Raw genomic sequence first — 19,473 nt, 5'->3', positions numbered from 1 at the left:
TTCCTTGACTGTGACCTTCTTTTCTTCTTTTGCTCTAGCTCTCTTGGACAACAGATTTGCTTCAACGCTGACTGTGATTTTCTGCATGTCTTCCATTGTGGCTGGCTCTCTCTCTCTCAGTTGATAAGCCATGTCAGCATCAAAGCCATCCAGAAATTTCATCATAGCTAGTCCCATAGGTGGCTTAGATGATCAAGAATCTCATTATAAATGGAATTGAATCTAATACAGTAGTCTTGGACCGACTCACCAGCATTTCGTTTGATCTACTCATACTCAGCGAGAATTTGAAGAGGATTCTTTTTCACTTCCTAACGGTCTAAAAATTTTATTTGCAGTTCGGCCAAGGTAGTGATACATGCAACTAGCAAACCTCTGAACCATTTCCTAACTTCACCTGCAAATGTCTATACAAAGAGTCTCATTGCTACATTTTCTGCATCGATCTCATGAAGGTCATAGAAATCTGCCATTCTGTCTACATGTTGCTGAGCTGTAACGTTGTGAGGGGCACATCAAACAAAGGGATTTTGATTTGATAATCTGCGGGAATATCATCTAGAACCTGAGGCAGCACAAGAGGTGCAAAACGGGTAGCCATCACTCTTGGTGGGTTTGGTCTTGGAGGCATTGGATGGGTGTGTGTAGTTTGTAGGGAATTAACAATTTGAGTTTGAAGCTGTGTCACAATATAATTATCAATTGATCGGTTAGCCCTTTCAGTTTCTAGGTCTACAAGAAATTGTGGATTGGGGACAGTATAGTCAACAACCCTTTCGGATTTAGTCTCGAACAACTATATTTCAAACCGCTCATCAAACTCAAGCTCTTCAAGATATTCAAAAATGTCAGGACATGAATGGGATTTGAACACGGGAGCTACGGACATAGAAAATTTTAGGGGCGAATGTTCGCCCTTTGGCGAAATTAAGGGGTTTTAAATTTTTAGTGGGCGAATATTTTGTATCATAGTACATTTTTACAAATCACCTCAAATAGCCCACCTTATTTTAAGGGAGAGGGTAAAAAAGGTAAATTTATCCCTTGAAATTAGGAGTTACAACCTTCCATTCACCCATTTTCAAGAATAGGTTTTATTTAAGTGAATCCTATGGGCCAAAGGCCCAAATACTATATTTATAAAAGAGGTATTGTAAATTAATAAAAACATAAATAAATGAGAGGTATGGTAAATAAATAAAAACTTTTTATATTTACTCCATAAGTCACCTTATATACATGCAAGGGTGTAAACAAATAAAAATATAAGTAAAGTGGAGGTATGGTAAATAAATAAAATGTCTTTTTATACTTACTCAAAAGGTATGGTAAATAAATAAAAATATAAATAAACTAGACGCAAGGTAAATAAATAAAACCTCTTTTTATAGTTAGTCCATAACCCTCGTTCTATTTATGAAGGCTCAAGAAAGAGGTTTTATTTAAGTGAATCCTATGGGCCAAATACCATATTTGTAAAAGATGTATGGTAAATTAACAAAAATATAAATAAACGAGAGGTATGGTAAACAAATAAACATTTTTTTATATTTACTCCATAAGTCACCTTATATTTACGAACACTCAAAAAATGTGTTATATTTAGGTGAAACCTATGGGCAAAATACTATGGGACAAATACCATGGACTAGATTGTTATTAATACCATAAAAAAAAACATTATTCACCCTAATATTAGTATTAATAAAAATAAAAATGGCACATGGTATTGACCCATGGTATTCACCAAACTGGCACATGGTATTGACCCATGGTATTCACCTGGAATGTAGCCTACTTAAATTGGGGAATTAAACCAGCATAGATCCATCTTTACTCTAGATCTACTAACCCCGATACGGATCTACCAACCCCCGAGAGGTATCAAATATCGTGATATGCAAACTAGCATAGAGTGAAAAAATATTTGATCCGATCAAGAGTAAAAATGGATGTTGTAATTTAATGTATGTTAAACATTTTAGCTTGGTTAAAATAAAAAATAAAATAAAAATCAACTATTAATTTTATTAATTTTTAGAAATTACTAATGGTAATTTTTAAGCTCCAAGTTTATGATAACCCATAGTATTGATCCATGGTAAAACCATGGTATTCATGTGAGAATAGACTATTTAAAGGGGAAATTCTATCATCTTAGATCCATCTTAATTCTGGGTCTACCAAGTGCTCAGAGGGATAAATAGATTTCATCCCCCTAAGAGTGGTAGATGTGGAGTTAAGATGGATATAGGTTGGATTTTATGATAATGAAGATATTAAATAGACTTAGGAAATTATATTGTAAAAACATCTTAAGGTGAATGGCTAAAGCATAGACATTCGACAAGTATGTTTGTATACTTCTGTTTTAAACTGAAAAAATTCCAACGCTAAAAGGAATGGATTGATTGCACTAGTCATCCTTCTATAACTTATCAACATATGCTGAGTAAACAGATTGTAATTTGGGTAATTTTTCTAATTGCAAACAGGAAGATACTTGTGTATTGGCAGCGTGGTTACGAGGTCCCTAGAAGTGATGAATTTGATTTTTTCTTGGTTTTATATATAGTATTAGGTTTTTTCTCATGCTTTCTGTGAATGGCATGGGTGAATTTTATCCTACACCCACTAGGTTATCGATATGTAATTTCAGTAATTTTGATTTCAAAAGATATTTTAAAGAAATGCAATGATTTCATTTGTGTATTCAATAAACACAAAATTTTATAATTGAGTAAAATATTCGCCATGCCTGGTGAGAGATTCGCCAAAAAATTATATATACATATCATATTATTGATAAAATCGCCTTCCATTTTTCCTATATACCATGGAGATTCGCCCATTTATTATACATGTAAATTTAGTGGGGGTTCTTAAAATTTTCTCTGTTGTTCTTCCAAGGGAGAGTCACTTTGGGTTTCTACCTCATAGTCCGATGAATGCTCAGATGCCATGACTGTGTTGATGCCTCGAAAATCGCTGCAACAACATTGGGGGATAACCACCCGTTCCGGACCTTAAAGCAGCTCATTTTCCGTTTGGTGTGGTGGCTCCGACTGTTCAACTAGGTCCAGTTACCTTCTCCCTATTTCTATTGGTTTATAATGTATCTTTAACTACCAATAGACAGGGACATCAGATCACTTCTTCTTGCTGATCAGGCAAGAGAATGACCCTTAAGCTGATTTGGGCTCAGCCAAGCCACAACTAAAGTTTTTCCTCTTTGAGAAGAGGACTTAAAAGAATGTAAAATTTACTCTAAATGCAAGCTTATTCTATGATACAAGCAAAAGAAATTAATCTAAATCCTATCTTAATTAGGTAGATATAGATCTAACCCAACTAAGAGCAAGATAATTAAAGTATTGGGATTTAGATATGTCTTGTTTATAATGAATACCAAGTTAATGAAGTAGTTCAATTAACTGATATTATGGATATCAAAACACATCCTATTGAGACCTCTTAACTGAAATAATAAACCAACAACACTCAGGAAGTAGTTCACATAAATGATATTGATTATCAAATCAGCAAATCCAATAATTAAACAATAATATGTGGAAATAGTTCACAACATATTATCACTCAATAAATCAGTTTTAATAAGGTAGATTTCTGAGTAAATAGTTACTCAGAAATCAGAAATTAATTCATAAGAACAGAGATACATGATAACAACATTGAGACAAACTACCCATATTGACAATAGTGCACAAACATGAATAAAATGACACATTCTTGTTACTATAAAAATGAAACTGATATTTAAAACAGTAGTATTAAAAATACCAATTTATTGCATCCATTTCTCTGATCTTGGTCTCCAACAGTCCTTTACATTGCTTGAACTTCTGCCTTCAAAGCTAAAGCCACAATAGTGAAAACTCTGCCCCTCATACATAATTCAAGATACAAAGGAAAAATCCTCAATAATCCCCAGATCTGAGATTTTCTCTCCTCTCTCCTACAACTCTAAATTCCTATTACAGTAGTGCTTTTAGAAGTCTAGCATTGCAGAGGAGAGCAGCCCTTTGTTCCATTCTGCAATCTGTTATTTATAATATTTGTAAAAGAATTTTTGGAGAGGAGAGTTTTTGAAGAGAAATCTGTTAAATCCAATTTTACTTGCTCAAAAATCTTGATCTTCAATTGCTAGAGCGTTCCCATTGATTGAGATTCTTTTCTCCATATTTTTTCCTGCAAAAGAAATCAAAATAAATTAAAATGCAATCAAAATATCATTTTTGGCAATTAAATCAAACCCAATCAAATTCTATTTAAATAAATAATTGAAAATAAAATATAAGCTCTGTATTGATGCTTGGAATGATTTGATTGGCAAAGGATATCATTGACCAATGGATCTGCAATTAGAAGAGGCTTTGGACAAATGAAATTAAAAAAATAACTCAGAAAATTGATTTTGTTTTCAAAATTCGGAGCCTGATCTTCTGCCTAATTTTTGGCCTAATAAATGATTAAATATGTTGGTGAACCCTCCTCCAAAATGTTTTCCTTGATTTTATCTTTCCAATGAGCCGTCCTGGGCCTCATTTGGCCAAGTATAACTCAATCTATGAGCTTCCAAAGTTGAGGAGTCAAATCTGGCATGAATCTGGAAATTCTGTTGCTGGGCTAAAAAAAATCAAAATTATCATTAAAAATTAAATCCTAAATTAGAATTCTAATTAATTGTTAATTTATGAATTAAACTAATTTTTAATGAACTATTTATTAATCTAATTAACTGATATCTAAATGATAATTAAATTTAAATTAATCAAATTAATTAAACGTTATAAATTAATTAATATGATTAATTTAAATTTAATAATTAAATACTACATATTAATTTAAATAATATAATATATTACATATTATTTTAAATAATATAATATGTTACATATCATATAAACTAATGTTAAATATACCAACCTACACCAAAATGTTAAATAAACTAACCTACACCATACGTTTTATTCACTCCACTTATTCCATATTACTCACACGTCATTACATAAGCCACTTTTAAAACTATGAAATGGAGTTATGGTACGCCCCTTATGCCTTTTCGCATCGGCAAATCGGAGGATGGAGGGGCTCATTAAAACATGTCAAGTGAACTTCCCCGATGCGATATCGCATCGGGGTTATGGGTGTTATGTTGTGTATTGGGGGTTTGAAAAATACATTGCGAACAAGACTTCCGACCCGATATCGCATCGGGGTGGCTTATGGTTTTTTTTTATTTTAAATATGTTGCGAACTAAAGCTTCCGATGCGATCAAGTTTTATTTTATATATTATATTTTTTATATATTAAATTTTAATTTAATTAAATTAATTATATATTAATTTAATTAAATTAAGATGTAATATTATTTTTATTTTGATTTTATTAAAATAAAATTTAGTTGAGCTGTGAAATTGTCTAAACTACAGCCACTTGAAAAATTTTGGATTTTCGAGATTAATAATTGATTTAGACATCGGAGTGAATTTAAAATCTCGATAATTAATGATTTCGCTGCATAACTAAAAATGGAAAAATGTTAGTAAAAACACGTTATGGGTTAATATTTAAAATGAATGAGTTATTGAACTAATTTATTTACAAAATGCAATATTGTACATTTTATGCAATTTTAACGCAGGCTACATAAATAATCAGACTTTCAAAAGAGTGTCATTTTCAAACCAGTTGACCAAATGAGGTGAAACAAGCGTCAATGGGAAGCTTATAAAAAATCGATTTTAACAAAGCAATCAAAACAAGAATCCAAAGAAAATGTAAAATTAACAAAAGTGTAGGGCAATTAACTAAAATAAAAATCCAAAAAGTGCTTAGCCAAAATTTTTATAGAAAGGGTCTCCATTATTTGAAGTGAAGAAGTAAAAAAGGGGGGTTGTGTTTTTACCACAACAATGGCGACACACGGGAGAAGAACCAGTTATCTCTGCTTGATATGAATGAGATTTTCCAAAAAATAAAGTAAAATCATTTAAAGAAGAGAGGATTATGCTTGAAATGCTTGACTTAGTTCATTAGTCTGAATAAAAACCAAAATCATCTAACTGTAATTTTTCTTAAAATTCCTCATAAATTAAAATATTTCGAAACTCTATATCAGTCATTAATTAGCTGAAGGGATAAAGCAGGGGTCACTTTACAGCTTAGCTTTCAAAATATACTCATTTGTCACAGGTAGAGCCACTGTTGCCAGCAAACATCCATAGTTTCGACAGGGTTACCTTTTAATCACCAATGATTCAGAATCCCATCTTTTTAAGAATTATTGATCTAGAGATAAATCCATTTATATATATATTATTTTTTTATTTTTTATTTTTTTATTTTTTATTAAATCTTAAAAGCCATTGTCCTAGTATGGTAGCCAGATAGTTAACAATGCCATTCACTGGTTAAAATTGGACTGAACAAGCTGGCTCGTGATGAGACCCCTTGTCTTATAATTGTTTGCAATCATAAGCCATTACCCTGGTTTGTTTAGCAGTGTTGGTAATGTCAGCCTATTTTCCCCTATGATCATGGTAAGCAGGCTCACGATGAGACCTCTTATCTTTTAAGTTTAAATATATTTTTGGATTATTCTCTAGAAAAATAAGACTTTTTGAGACAGGGAGAATCATTGACTCCTTAAGAGTTAAGAATGACAATTTCAGAGTTAAAGGTGCTTTGCTGTAAAGTATCTTTACTTGGTTAAAAATAACTTTTCTTGACTGATAATAGAACTTTGAAAGATCCTAATAAAATTTTGAAATCTCAAAATGATTACAATTTTGATGAAAAATGAATTTTTGCAGATTTTATGATACTTTGCCAACTTCTCTTGATTGGTAATCTCTTCCTTAAGTATGTTTACTTCTATAATAAGAAAATCAAACTTCATTAAGAGATTTAAGAAAAAGCTAATAGGTGACTATTAACAATTTTTCTCCACGTATCCTGACCATTGTTAGGTAACCAATAGGCCTTCCATATAAATACTGACAAATTCACCAAAATCAAAATTGAAGTCCAAAGGAAAAGAATTCTTATGCTAAAATGAGAAAAGAAATCAGCAAACAAAAATAAAAACCAAGAAATCTCTAAAAATGGAAAGGAAAACCCAAGTCTCGCAAGATAAACTCAAACAAGAATGTTTATACCAATGTCTCCAACAATATGAAGAAAAAGAAAATAAGCATGTAATCATTCCTTCTTATGTTGAGATTTAGAAAAACATACCTTGCAGAGTTGTGAATGCTTTAGGCTTTTAGATAACAGTGATCGTAAAATTCAGCCACAATGAATAATTTCTGTTTGATATGAGTTTTCTTGTTCCCAAGCATCATCTTAATCATTTTCTAAAAGAAAAGAAATGCTTAAAGAAACAGATTAAAGGCTCAGAAACTTTCTGGTGTAGCTGTTTCGATGAAGATTATCGCTGCTTATTGAAATAAAGCCAGGAGAAGAGTATGGACTTTGAAAATATGATTCGGCAGAAGATTGAAAATTTTTGTGAAGAGCTGCAAAACAGAGTTTTATATCAGCATAATTTAAAAACAAAAAATGAAACTAGAGTGATGAAATGGAAATTAATGAAAATGGGCACATGAATCTTACCATTGGATAATTGCTTTTGATCTTACCTGAAAGGTATCAATTTCCCCAAACTAGCTGACTCCTTATTTTAATTATCATTAAAAACATGAAGAAGTCAAACTAACCAAAATCATATAACCCCAAAATCATTATTTATTTAACTTACACTAAAGCAAGCAGAAAAATGTAAAAATGGAATGCTTAATGCTCAAGGGAATTGAAATAAAAGAAATGCATCAGAGATGAGAATGAGAATTTGCAGTAATGACTATTCCTCAACATATTATATGTTTCATATAAACTCCATGATTTGATAAATTGTTCAGAATCAAGACCAAATCCAAGATAATAAAATTTAAATATGAAGATAGAGGTCTTGAATTCCATTTTTAATTATGGAATTATATATTTAAAACTAAAATGTATGAGAAATTGAAATGATTTTTGTATGCTGCAAATTTTCATCAATTGCCTTTTTCCCATAGTGGTTACCCAAGCTCGTTTTAACACATCGCCTCATCGGATGATCCACACAACATGTTTCTTCACCATGCTTGAATTTTAATTTGCAAAACTTCACTTTTATTGCTATGCCATATATTGATTAAATGTTAACGGCTTAGAGGCATGCATTGGAAGTTCTCGCATCAAAGGTTGCAACGGCGAATCGCCGATATGAAAATATGCGATGAGAAGTTGTGCTATGAAATGGAGCGATCGCATCATTAAAGAAATATTATATCGGGGGTCGAGGCATATTTACACTGTGCTTCCCACATTGCACATCGCAAATTCAGAGATATGATATGAGCATAAATAAAAATGCGATGAGACGATTGCGATATCGGCGATTGGCAAACTTTTGGTACCCGATGTAACACGATATGATTCTTGCGATGCCGATATGCGATGAATGACGTGGCTAGTTGGCGATCGAAAACAATATTTGATATGCCGATATGCAATGAAAAGTGGACCCGATAACCTTTTATGATGGGATTTCAATAACATATCGGATCCGAGATATTGGCCCGGCAATCTTAAGCACACGATATAACAATTTTCAATATGCTGATATGTGATGAAGAATGGACCCGATAATTTTATGATAAAAATTTGATAATATTTCGGATCCAAGATATCGGTCCTTTTAAAGTTATGCTCCTACCATTATTTCGATTGAACGGACGCGATATTTTGATGAATTTGATTTGAATTTCATATCGGGTCCGGAACTATGTGCTTATCGCAATATCGGTAGAGTCGATTATCGGAGATCGGCGATTCATGTTCATGGAAGTATACTTCACTTGCAAACCTCCGATTTGTGAAATTCGATGTGGCATATGAGTAAGATAATACATCGGAGGTCTTTGATGAGCAAAGAAATGCTAAGAACTACTTCCGATGAAATCTTATGATGCGAATGGTCTTATGATATTCCTTGGAATTTCAATTGGGTTTCTAAGTGAATAAAAGCAAAATTAAAAATGCTTAAATTCTAATGCATCACAAATAAAATTTCCCTGAGCCTATTGCAAATTGGAATTGGGTTTGCTGCTTACTTCAAGTTTTGAAAACAAATAAAAACCTGCAAATAAAACCAAATGCAAATCAAAAATAAACTAAGGAAAATATGAACTAATAATGGATGAGAATAAACTTGTAAATGCGTACCTGAAAGGAATTTGTCTGTAAATTTTACCTGATAAATCTTCAAATTCTTCCTTTGATTAAAATCATCTCATTATTTATTCAAAATCTAAGTGTGCAATCAGCCTAAATGAAATCAATCATTCATGCTCATGGAATATAAAATTTACCAGAAATGAATATGAAACTATGCTTCCCTTTCGAAGTGAAACAACAATTTATTACCTCTGCTCATTCCGAATTAATCTTGAGAAAAATCTGTATTGTTATAGTGACTGTTCAATAATGCCTTTAGTAAATAAACATGATGCGTTTTACAGCATCAGATAATAAACTAAAGATTAGAATGAGATTAAGTCACTAATTGTAGAAAAATATCAAAACAGATTTAAATGTGTGCATTTGGCAAGATGGAAATCCTTAAGATCAGCGTTTGGAAACTCCGAGGAAGATAATATGAACTTCATATGATTACCGTAAAAGGTTGGACTGACTAATAATGATGGAATTAGAATTAAGCTTATCATAGACAGTCATACATTTCATGGGATAATGGGGTCATGAAGCTTTTTTATCCTCAAATCCTTACCATATAAATTTCAAAAGAAAATCTTAGAAGGAAATCTTGAAATAAATAAAAGTGGCTTTGAGGAAATCGATGCCAAGTGCAACTTCAATTTAATCAAGAGATTATTCAGAATAGGCAGAGTAGAGGTATTGCTGTAAGAAATTAGAAAAAGGAAAACAATAATTAAAATTTTCTGATAAGGAGAAAATGTTTCAGTGAACATGCATGAGAATGGCTGATTGTTTTGTTTTATTTTTAATCTACAGAACTGTTGAAAATAAATTAACAACATAAATCAAACTAGCTAAATTAATTCTACTCCTATTCTAACCATATACATGAAAATGACTAGGTATAGTCATATTTCCAGTGTAGCCATTTTCTCATTTTTATTACCGCATATATGTACAGTTCAAATGTTAGTAATAAAAATACAAATCTAACTAAACTGAGGAAAATAAATCTGAAATCAGAATGTACAGTTATTGTTAGCAACTTAATTAAAATCTCTTTCTCTTGAAATTTCCTTTCTAATTGAATACCAATTGGATCATAGAAATCTGGATGGATTTCTATTAAGGATTGAGAAATGTTCAAAGGAAGAGATAACAGGTCAGATTGTGAAGATGAACTTTTAGATTCTTTGACCTGAAAAAATTTGTTAGTATTATGTACAAATGTTAAATCATTGACAATTTTCCTTGAAGGAAAAATTTCCAAACAATTTTCAAATGAGTCAATGAAAAATGGATGGAAGCCTTTCAAATAAAATGGCAATTTATTAATTGAATTGAATTGCTGGCCAGATTGCAAAAATACATTCTCTTGTTGACATTGCCTTTGAAAAGATAGAAGCTTTTGATGAAACATTAGCATTGATATAAATTGGAATATTAATATCTTTCGATGCTGATGATTATAATATGAAACTTGAATTTCCCAATTAGGCAATGCATCAATTGAGTGTTTGATAGTAAGGTATTCAATATGCCAGCGAAAAGTGTGAAAATTTTGCAAAATAAAATCAGAAAATAAATCTAAGTTTAAACAAAATAGCTGTGAAAGAAAAACTAAAATGAAATCACTATTTGTACAACTAATGTTACAGCATATTTGGGATCGTTTTGAAATGATTTCATTTTCACAAGGAATGGCCATAATTATGGAATTTGGGTAATTTTGAATTCCAACTTGTGAAATAGAAAACGAATTATGATTATGAATAGGAATGGGAGTTTGATCCTCATAAGAATCATAAATTGGAATGATTTCTTCAATAATGAAATCATGAAGATAATTTGCTACTCTAAAATGAGGATTGGTTGGAATAATTTCTACATTGAAACGTTCCTCATTTATGGATGTTATTTGAATTTTATCATGAGGATTCTCTTGAGAGGAATAGAAATCAACATCCTCAATGTCAGAGTAATTATCATAAATGACTTCACAATATTCTCTATAATTCCCTTCTATCTCATCCAATATACCAAAACAAGAAGGAACAAAAATCTCATGTTCATTAATGGCAAAAGAATGCTCATTAATTTCTCCTCTATCTTGATAAAAACTTAATTGTAATTCATTTAGATCAGCCTCTGTATTTTCTGAAATATCATTAATACCAAGAGGGGAAAAATTACCATCATTAAAAATATCAGGATAAAGGGAAAAATGTGAACCTGAAACAATGCATTTAAAACTGTTTCTGTTTGAGAGCTCTTGTACATTATGCTCTTTGTAAATTTCAGATTGCAGATCATTCCTTTGTGTGCGTATGCTTTCTTGAAGAAGGCTGCTTTGTTGTTCTGATTTTGGCATTTGCTCATCATGGAGAAATTCAGAAATTTGTACAGCAGTTTGCATTTTGTTTACTTTGATTGCTGCTTGTACTTGCTGATTTGCGATTTGATTTTCCGAATTTACTTCGAAGTATCTTTCAGATTTCAAGGTGGCTTTTTCTCCAAAATTGTTGTTGTTGTCTTCTTGCATTTGATTAGAAATATTTTCTAAGCTTTGTGAAACCGCTTCATCACAATTTATTCGCACATCCAAATTGGGATTCTCATTTATATTGTAATGGGATGGAACAAAGCTTGAATTAATTTCATATGGATTGGGAATGGGTGGCAGAGAACAAATATATTCAAACCAATCTAATGATTCTTCTTCCGTAGGCTTATCTTCGTCTTTAAATTTTAAACAATTCAAATGGAATCGAATATTAAAATCATTAACAGACTCATTTTCAAACCTATGTAGATATTCTATTTCTTCACATACCTGTTCATAATCATAGTTGTCAAATTTACAAATGAAAATTGAAACAAATTGATCCCAACTGTGGATTGAGGCAACTGGAAGAGTTCGACACCAGCTTCTGGCTTTTGCCGCAAATGTGAGAGTAAAAATTCTGCATAAGATGCCTTCATCAATTCCTTGAAAATCATAATTTGAAACATTTTGAATAAATTGAAAGACATGATTAAAAGCAGAAGAATTTCTCTTACCATTAAATTTTACCTGAGACAAGAGTCTTACCACTTCGGGTGGAGTATTGGAGGATGCACGTCCATGGATACAACTCCAAATTGGAAGTTTAAGAGGAGCCATCATAATAAATAAAATATTAAAATTGAAAATACTCCAATAGACAAAAATCTCAGGCCCTCCTTCTAGCGCCAAAAATGTTGATGCCTCGAAAATCGCTGCAACAACATTGGGGGATAACCACCCGGTCCGGACCTTAAAGCAGCTCATTTTCCGTTTGGTGTGGTGGCTCCGACTATTCAACTAGGTCCAGTTACCTTCTCCCTATTGATATTGGTTTATAATGTATCTTTAACTACCAATAGACAGGGACATCAGATCACTTCTTCTTGCTGATCAGGCAAGAGAATGACCCTTAAGCTGATTTGGGCTCAGCCAAGCCACAACTAAAATTTTGCCTCTTTGAGAAGAGGACTTAAAAGAATGTAAAATTTACTCTAAATGCAAGCTTATTCTATGATGCAAGCAAAAGAAATTAATCTAAATCCTATCTTAATTAGGTAGATATAGATCTAACCTAACTAAGAGCAAGATAATTAAAGTATTGGGATTTAGATATGTCTTGTTTATAATGAATACCAAGTTAATGAAGTAGTTCAATTAACTGATATTATGGATATCAAAACACATCCTATTGAGACCTCTTAACTGAAATAATAAACCAACAACACTCAGGAAGTAGTTCACATAAATGATATTGATTATCAAATCAGCAAATCCAATAATTAAACAATAATATGTGGAAATAGTTCACAACATATTATCACTCAATAAATCAGTTTTAATAAGGTAGATTTCTGAGTAAATAGTTACTCAGAAATCAGAAATTAATTCATAAGAACAGAGATACATGATAACAACATTGAGACAAACTACCCATATTGACAATAGTGCACAAACATGAATAAAATGACACATTCCTGTTACCATAAAAATGAAACTGATATTTAAAACAATAGTATTAAAAATACCAATTTATTGCATCCATTTCTCTGATCTTGGTCTCCAACAGTCCTTTACATTGCTTGAACTTCTGCCTTCAAAGCTAAAGCCACAATAGTGAAAACTCTGCCCCTCATACATAATTCAAGATACAAAGGAAAAATCCTCAATAATCCATGGATGTGAGATTTTCTCTCCTCTCTCCTACAACTCTAAATTCCTATTACAGTAGTGCTTTTAGAAGTCTAGCATTGCAGAGGAGAGCAGCCCTTTGTTCCATTCTGCAATCTGTTATTTATAATATTTGTAAAAGAATTTTTGGAGAGGAGAGTTTGTTGAAGAGAAATCTGTTAAATCCAATTTTACTTGCTCAAAAATCTTGATCTTCAATTGCTGGAGCATTCTCATTGATTGAGATTCTTTTCTCCATATTTTTTCCTGCAAAAGAAATCAAAATAAATTAAAATGCAATCAAAATATCATTTCTGGCAATTAAATCAAACCCAATCAAATTCTATTTAAATAAATAATTGAAAATAAAATATAAGCTCTGTATTGATGCTTGGAATGATTTGATTGGAAAAGGATATCATTGACCAATGGATCTGCAATTAGAAGAGGCTTTGGACAAATGAAATTAAAAAAATAACTCAGAAAATTGATTTTGTTTTCAAAATTCGGAGCCTGATCTTCTGCCTGATTTTTGGCCTAATAAATGATTAAATATGTTGGTGAAACCTCCTCCAAAATGTTCTCCTTGATTTTATCTTTCTAATGAGCCGTCCTGGGCCTCATTTGGCCAAGTATAACTCAATCTATGAGCTTCCAAAGTTGAGGAGTCAAATCTGGCATGAATCTGGAAATTCTGTTGCTGGGCTAAAAAAATCAAAATTATCATTAAAAATTAAATCCTAAATTAGAATTCTAATTAATTGTTAATTTATGAATTAAACTAATTTTTAATGAACTATTTATTAATCTAATTAACTGATATCTAAATGATAATTAAATTTAAATTAATTAAACGTTATAAATTAATTAATATGATTAATTTAGATTTAATAATTAAATACTACATATTAATTTAAATAATATAATATATTACATATTATTTTAAATAATATAATATGTTACATATCATATAAACTAATGTTACATATACCAACCTACACCAAAATGTTAAATAAACTAACCTACACCATACGTTTTATTCACTCCACTTATTCCATATTACTCACACGTCATTACATAAGCCACTTTTAAAACTATGAAATGGAGTTATGGTACGCCCCTTATGCCTTTTCGCATCGGCAAATCGGAGGATGGAGGGGCTCATTAAAACATGTCAAGTGAACTTCCCCGATGCGATATCGCATCGGGGGTTATGGGTGTTATGTTGTGTATTGGGGTTTGAAAAATACATTGCGAACAAGACTTCCGACCCGATATTGCATCGGGCGGCTTATGGTTTTTTTTTTTTAAATATGTTGCGAACTAAAGCTTCCAATGCGATCAAGTTTTATTTTATATATTATATTTTTTATATATAAAATTTTAATTTAATTAAATTAATTATATATTAATTTAATTAAATTAAGATTTAATATTATTTTTTATTTTGATTTTATTAAAATAAAATTTAGTTAAGCTGTGAAATTGTCTAAACTACAGCGACTTGAAAAATTTTGGATTTTCGAGATTAATAATTGATTTAAACATCGGAGTGAATTTAAAATCTCGATAATTAATGATTTCGCTGCATAACTAAAAATGGAAAAATGTTAGTAAAAACACGTTATGGGTTAATATTTAAAATGAATGAGTTATTGAACTAATTTATTTACAAAATGCAATAATGTACATTTTATGCAATTTTAACCCAGGCTACATAAATAATCAGACTTTCAAAAGAGTGTCATTTTCAAACCAGTTGACCAAATGAGGTGAAACAAACGTCAATGGGAAGCTTATAAAAAATCGATTTTAACAAAGCAATCAAAACAAGAATCCAAAGAAAATGTAAAATTAACAAAAGCGTAGGGCAATTAACTAAAATAAATATCCAAAAAGGTGCTTAGCCAAAAATTTTATAGAAAGGGTCCCCATTATTTGAAGTGAAGAAGTCAAAAATGGGGGGTTGTGTTTTTACCACAACAAACTGCTATACAAAATACCCTGAAGACAAGATCACTGCTGTGTATGAACTGTGTTTGAACTGCTCTTTTTGATGTGTTGAAATCTGCCACCAAGGGGAAAATGCAAGAAGGGACTGTTAGGAAGGGGAGTAATATGAAGGGATTAGGGACTATGACGAGGAATTTTATTTAGGGAGTAGGGAGTTTAGGAGATTTTATATAGGGTAGGGTTTGGGGTGTTAGGAAAATTTATATGGGCTAGGGTTTGGGTTTTACCTTTGACAAATGTGCGGAGGGGATAGGGAATAGAATTTTAGTAGCATTTTAGGATAGGGAGAAATGGAAAATGTGGAATAGGGAAGAAGGGAATGAGAGCAAGAAGGAAAAATGAAATGGGGGGAAGAACCTTGGCACCAACACAATGATTTTGTAACCCTAACATCATTTACTTTGATGATTTTAAGTGGTAGGGTTTAAGGGTATTGGTGCAACCATAAGCTGCCATTTCCTATCATCATGCTAACATAAAAATGGATGAAACACTGAGAGATTGACCCCACCTGGCAATTTCAAGGGATTGAAGGTGATTTGTTGCAAGTTTTGAGCAAAATCAGGCTTCTGTGTATATGCGCCACGCTCCTCCACCTATGCGCCGCGCCCTCTATGTGCGTCATGCCCGTGTTTTTAACACTGTGCGGTTGCACCCAGTGTGCCGCGCTCCCTATGTGCGCCTCGATACTCCACCTGTGCTCCGCGCTCCAATTCTTACCACAGTCCAGCCTTTCCAATCAACAGTTTGCTCTCCAACCTTCAAATTCGACTTTGCTATGAGATTTATGAATGTAACTTGACCCAAATGATTTATATAACTTGGAGAAATATGTTGCAAGAGTTGGATTTGATTTTTCCTTCTTCCAAAACCCATTTTGTAATGTTTTCACTTTAGCACTTTTCACAACTAATACAATTCTGCTTTTCACACTTCTTTTTTATTTCTTTGACTAAAATGATGAAATTTTTTGGCGATTTTTTGCAGGGGTAGCCGACATGGAATTTGGCTAAGGAGACCAAGGCTGCACTTGGAGAAATCCATTGAGAAACTTTTGAATTTTTTTACAAATGACAAATTGTTGACTTTTCTTCAAAACAGAGTTTTGAAGAACAGTTGTATTCTATCAACATGACGATGAAAATCTTTGAATCAAAAATTTATAAGAGCCTCCCTCTGGCCTTTCTGGCTTTATTGGACCTTGTTTGAAGACCAAATGACCAATCCCTAGACTTAACGACCGAAATGACTCCTGCCCATTAAAGGATCAAACATTGACTGTCATGGACTTTAATACACATTGGTGAAAGGACCTAAGCCAGCAGGTGCAAGACATGAGGGGAATGAATGGTAAGGTCCTTCCGTCAAGTTATGGCATGCCCCTAGCGGAATGCAGCTGAGTGAATGGAGCGAGACACCTAAACATGAAATCCAGAAAGGGTTTTGATCTTTGACGGAGTACTGACAAGATTGACTCTAACACATAGTTAGATGGTTTTAGATTCAATACCAGAGTAATCTTATGGAGGAGATATTGGGTTGGAAAGTCACCATAAAACAAAGGTGAGTGGGTTAATCTCCTAAAACAAGGTGTTAAAATAGTCTACTGAGATGTACATTTTGCATCAGGAGATCCCCTAGACTGAGATATTTTTATGAGGAAGAAAAAACATGGAAAATGTTTGGTTAGGTAGGAATATAGCTTGTCAATTTGGTCTAGCTTGAGTGATTAAAAGAGAAAGTTGTTAGGCTCTCCACCATTTCATGGATTAATATAGAGATGAGACAAAAGAGGCTCTCTCTTAAGAATATATGAAAAAAACCAATCTTATCTATGCATTCATAAGCAACATATGACAAACACATTTGGCATCTAGCCTTTAGTTTTCACTAGAGATGCATGAAGCATTATATAAACACAATGCAATGTTTTCGGAAGTCCATTCAAATGTGGAACATTACTATGGAAGCCAAGTTAAGGATTGATTTTAGACCTTGTATGCACATTTCATGGATTTTTTTAATAGTGATATAAAAATAGACTAGGTCAATTATATCATATATGTCAAAGATAGTTTAACTCAAAGAATGAAACTGCCATTTAAGCTATAAACATGACTAAATGGTCCAAACCTGAAACTGTGACCCTTCCTTGCAAATTGTATGTGCTACCAATTAATCATACTTAAATGGTTTTAGATTCAATACAAGAGTAATATTATGGAGGAGTTATTGGGTTTGGAAAGTCACCACATAAGAAAGGCCAGTGGGTTAATCTCCTAAAACAAGGTGTTAGGCTCTCCACGATTTCATGGATTGATATAGAGATGAGACAAAAGAGGCTCTCTCTTGAGACTTGATTAGGTTGTTCATAACAGTTGTGGTGTTGGTGCCTTAACTTAGCCAGAAAATGCCAAACTCTATTGATGAACAAAATTTATTACTGAATCTACCTCAGAGTATTCCATAGTCTCTAAAAATGACATGCATGGTTTTACAAAGGAGGCCCTAAACTTTTGAACAATGAAACTTTACATTGGTATGGTCAACCTACATGGGGAAAATGAAACTTTTTTTAATAAGATGCTAGCAAAACCTGGACACTGCTATGTGGGATTGTTGCTTGGTACCCACAACTTTCACAACGACCTTTGTTGGTTGAGCCAGCAGGAATTGATTTCTTTAGGTGGATCTACCTGGTACAAATGTTTCGTTCCTTATAACACCTTCATAGGGGTTTATAGATTCTTGTCAATAGAAATCATATTTGTCTATATAGTTCTTTATTACATGATCATCTAAAGGAAAACGGGTTACATGAATATGGGTTAGGCTGCCTCATAACTATATAGTTGCTGAGGCTCAATTGTGATTACGTGATCTTGGAATATTTTGAGAGTATATAAACTCTTCATGTATTATGATTTCTCTGAAAATGTTTTCAAGGCAACTGCTCCAAAAATAACAAAAAAATCTCTTTTCTCATTAAACAGTGATTGTTTTCCTTTAGAAACAGAGAGAGATTGTCTTTACAATACCTTCTTTTGTTTGTGGCATGTAATGAGATCTTGAGAGTAATCTACAATAGGAAATCTAATTGGTAAACTTGTGATAAAGGTGAGTAACTACTTGGACACCAACTTTTGAGCCTACCACTTTCTTCTAAGAACATTGGATCCAGAAATCTTAAAGGCTTCAACTACATTAATTATGTCATAGATGTTGGAAGAATGAGAGATGTCATGGATGTGTAACTGTTAACATTATGAAGATGATAGCACATGTGTCCTTCAAGGTACATTACCAATCATAGTGCAAACAACAAATTTTACCACTAATATACTTCATCGATGTTAATTTAGGTATGTTCTATGCTGAGAGAAATTTATTTCAATTTTCACAGTTATCTCAATATATTTTCTAGATTAGAAATCACATTAGCATTAAAGTAAAGTGCAGATAGAACATAAACATAAATCGCAGAAGAAAATCCAGAAAAGAGGACACAGGAAAGGGTGCTAGCCAGTGACAAACCCCAATGTGGGGAAACCCTTGATCAATTCTTCTTATATGTTCTTCAATAGTTCAGCACCGAGAGAGAGAGAGAGAGAGAGAGAGAGAGAGAGAGAGAGACATAGTACGTTTACAAAAATTCAACATTTTGACTTATCTAGATAAGTGCATAGATCATCTCTAAGAAGATGATACATGAGATCAGTAGAAGACATGTCGCCTCAAATGATTCTCCAAGGTGACTCCTTCACCTACCGTTGTGTTGCATTTCGTCATCATGTTGCACTTCACCATGCTGCACCATGTTGCACCCATCATCACTATGTTGCATCTCATCATGATTCATTAATCATGATTGTACCCATCACTATATTGCATTATGTCACATTGTTGCAACATGTTTCCATACTGACCTATGTGCTGGCTGCATCTTGTTTACTTGTTG

This window comes from Pinus tabuliformis, chromosome 4_2, assembly GCF_031772625.1.
Source record: "Pinus tabuliformis cultivar Carrire ecotype Pingquan chromosome 4_2, CPIR1, whole genome shotgun sequence".
Classification (NCBI taxonomy): domain Eukaryota; kingdom Viridiplantae; phylum Streptophyta; class Pinopsida; order Pinales; family Pinaceae; genus Pinus; species Pinus tabuliformis.
The sequence above is the reverse complement of the archived record's forward strand: the minus strand, read 5'-3'. Positions refer to the sequence as shown.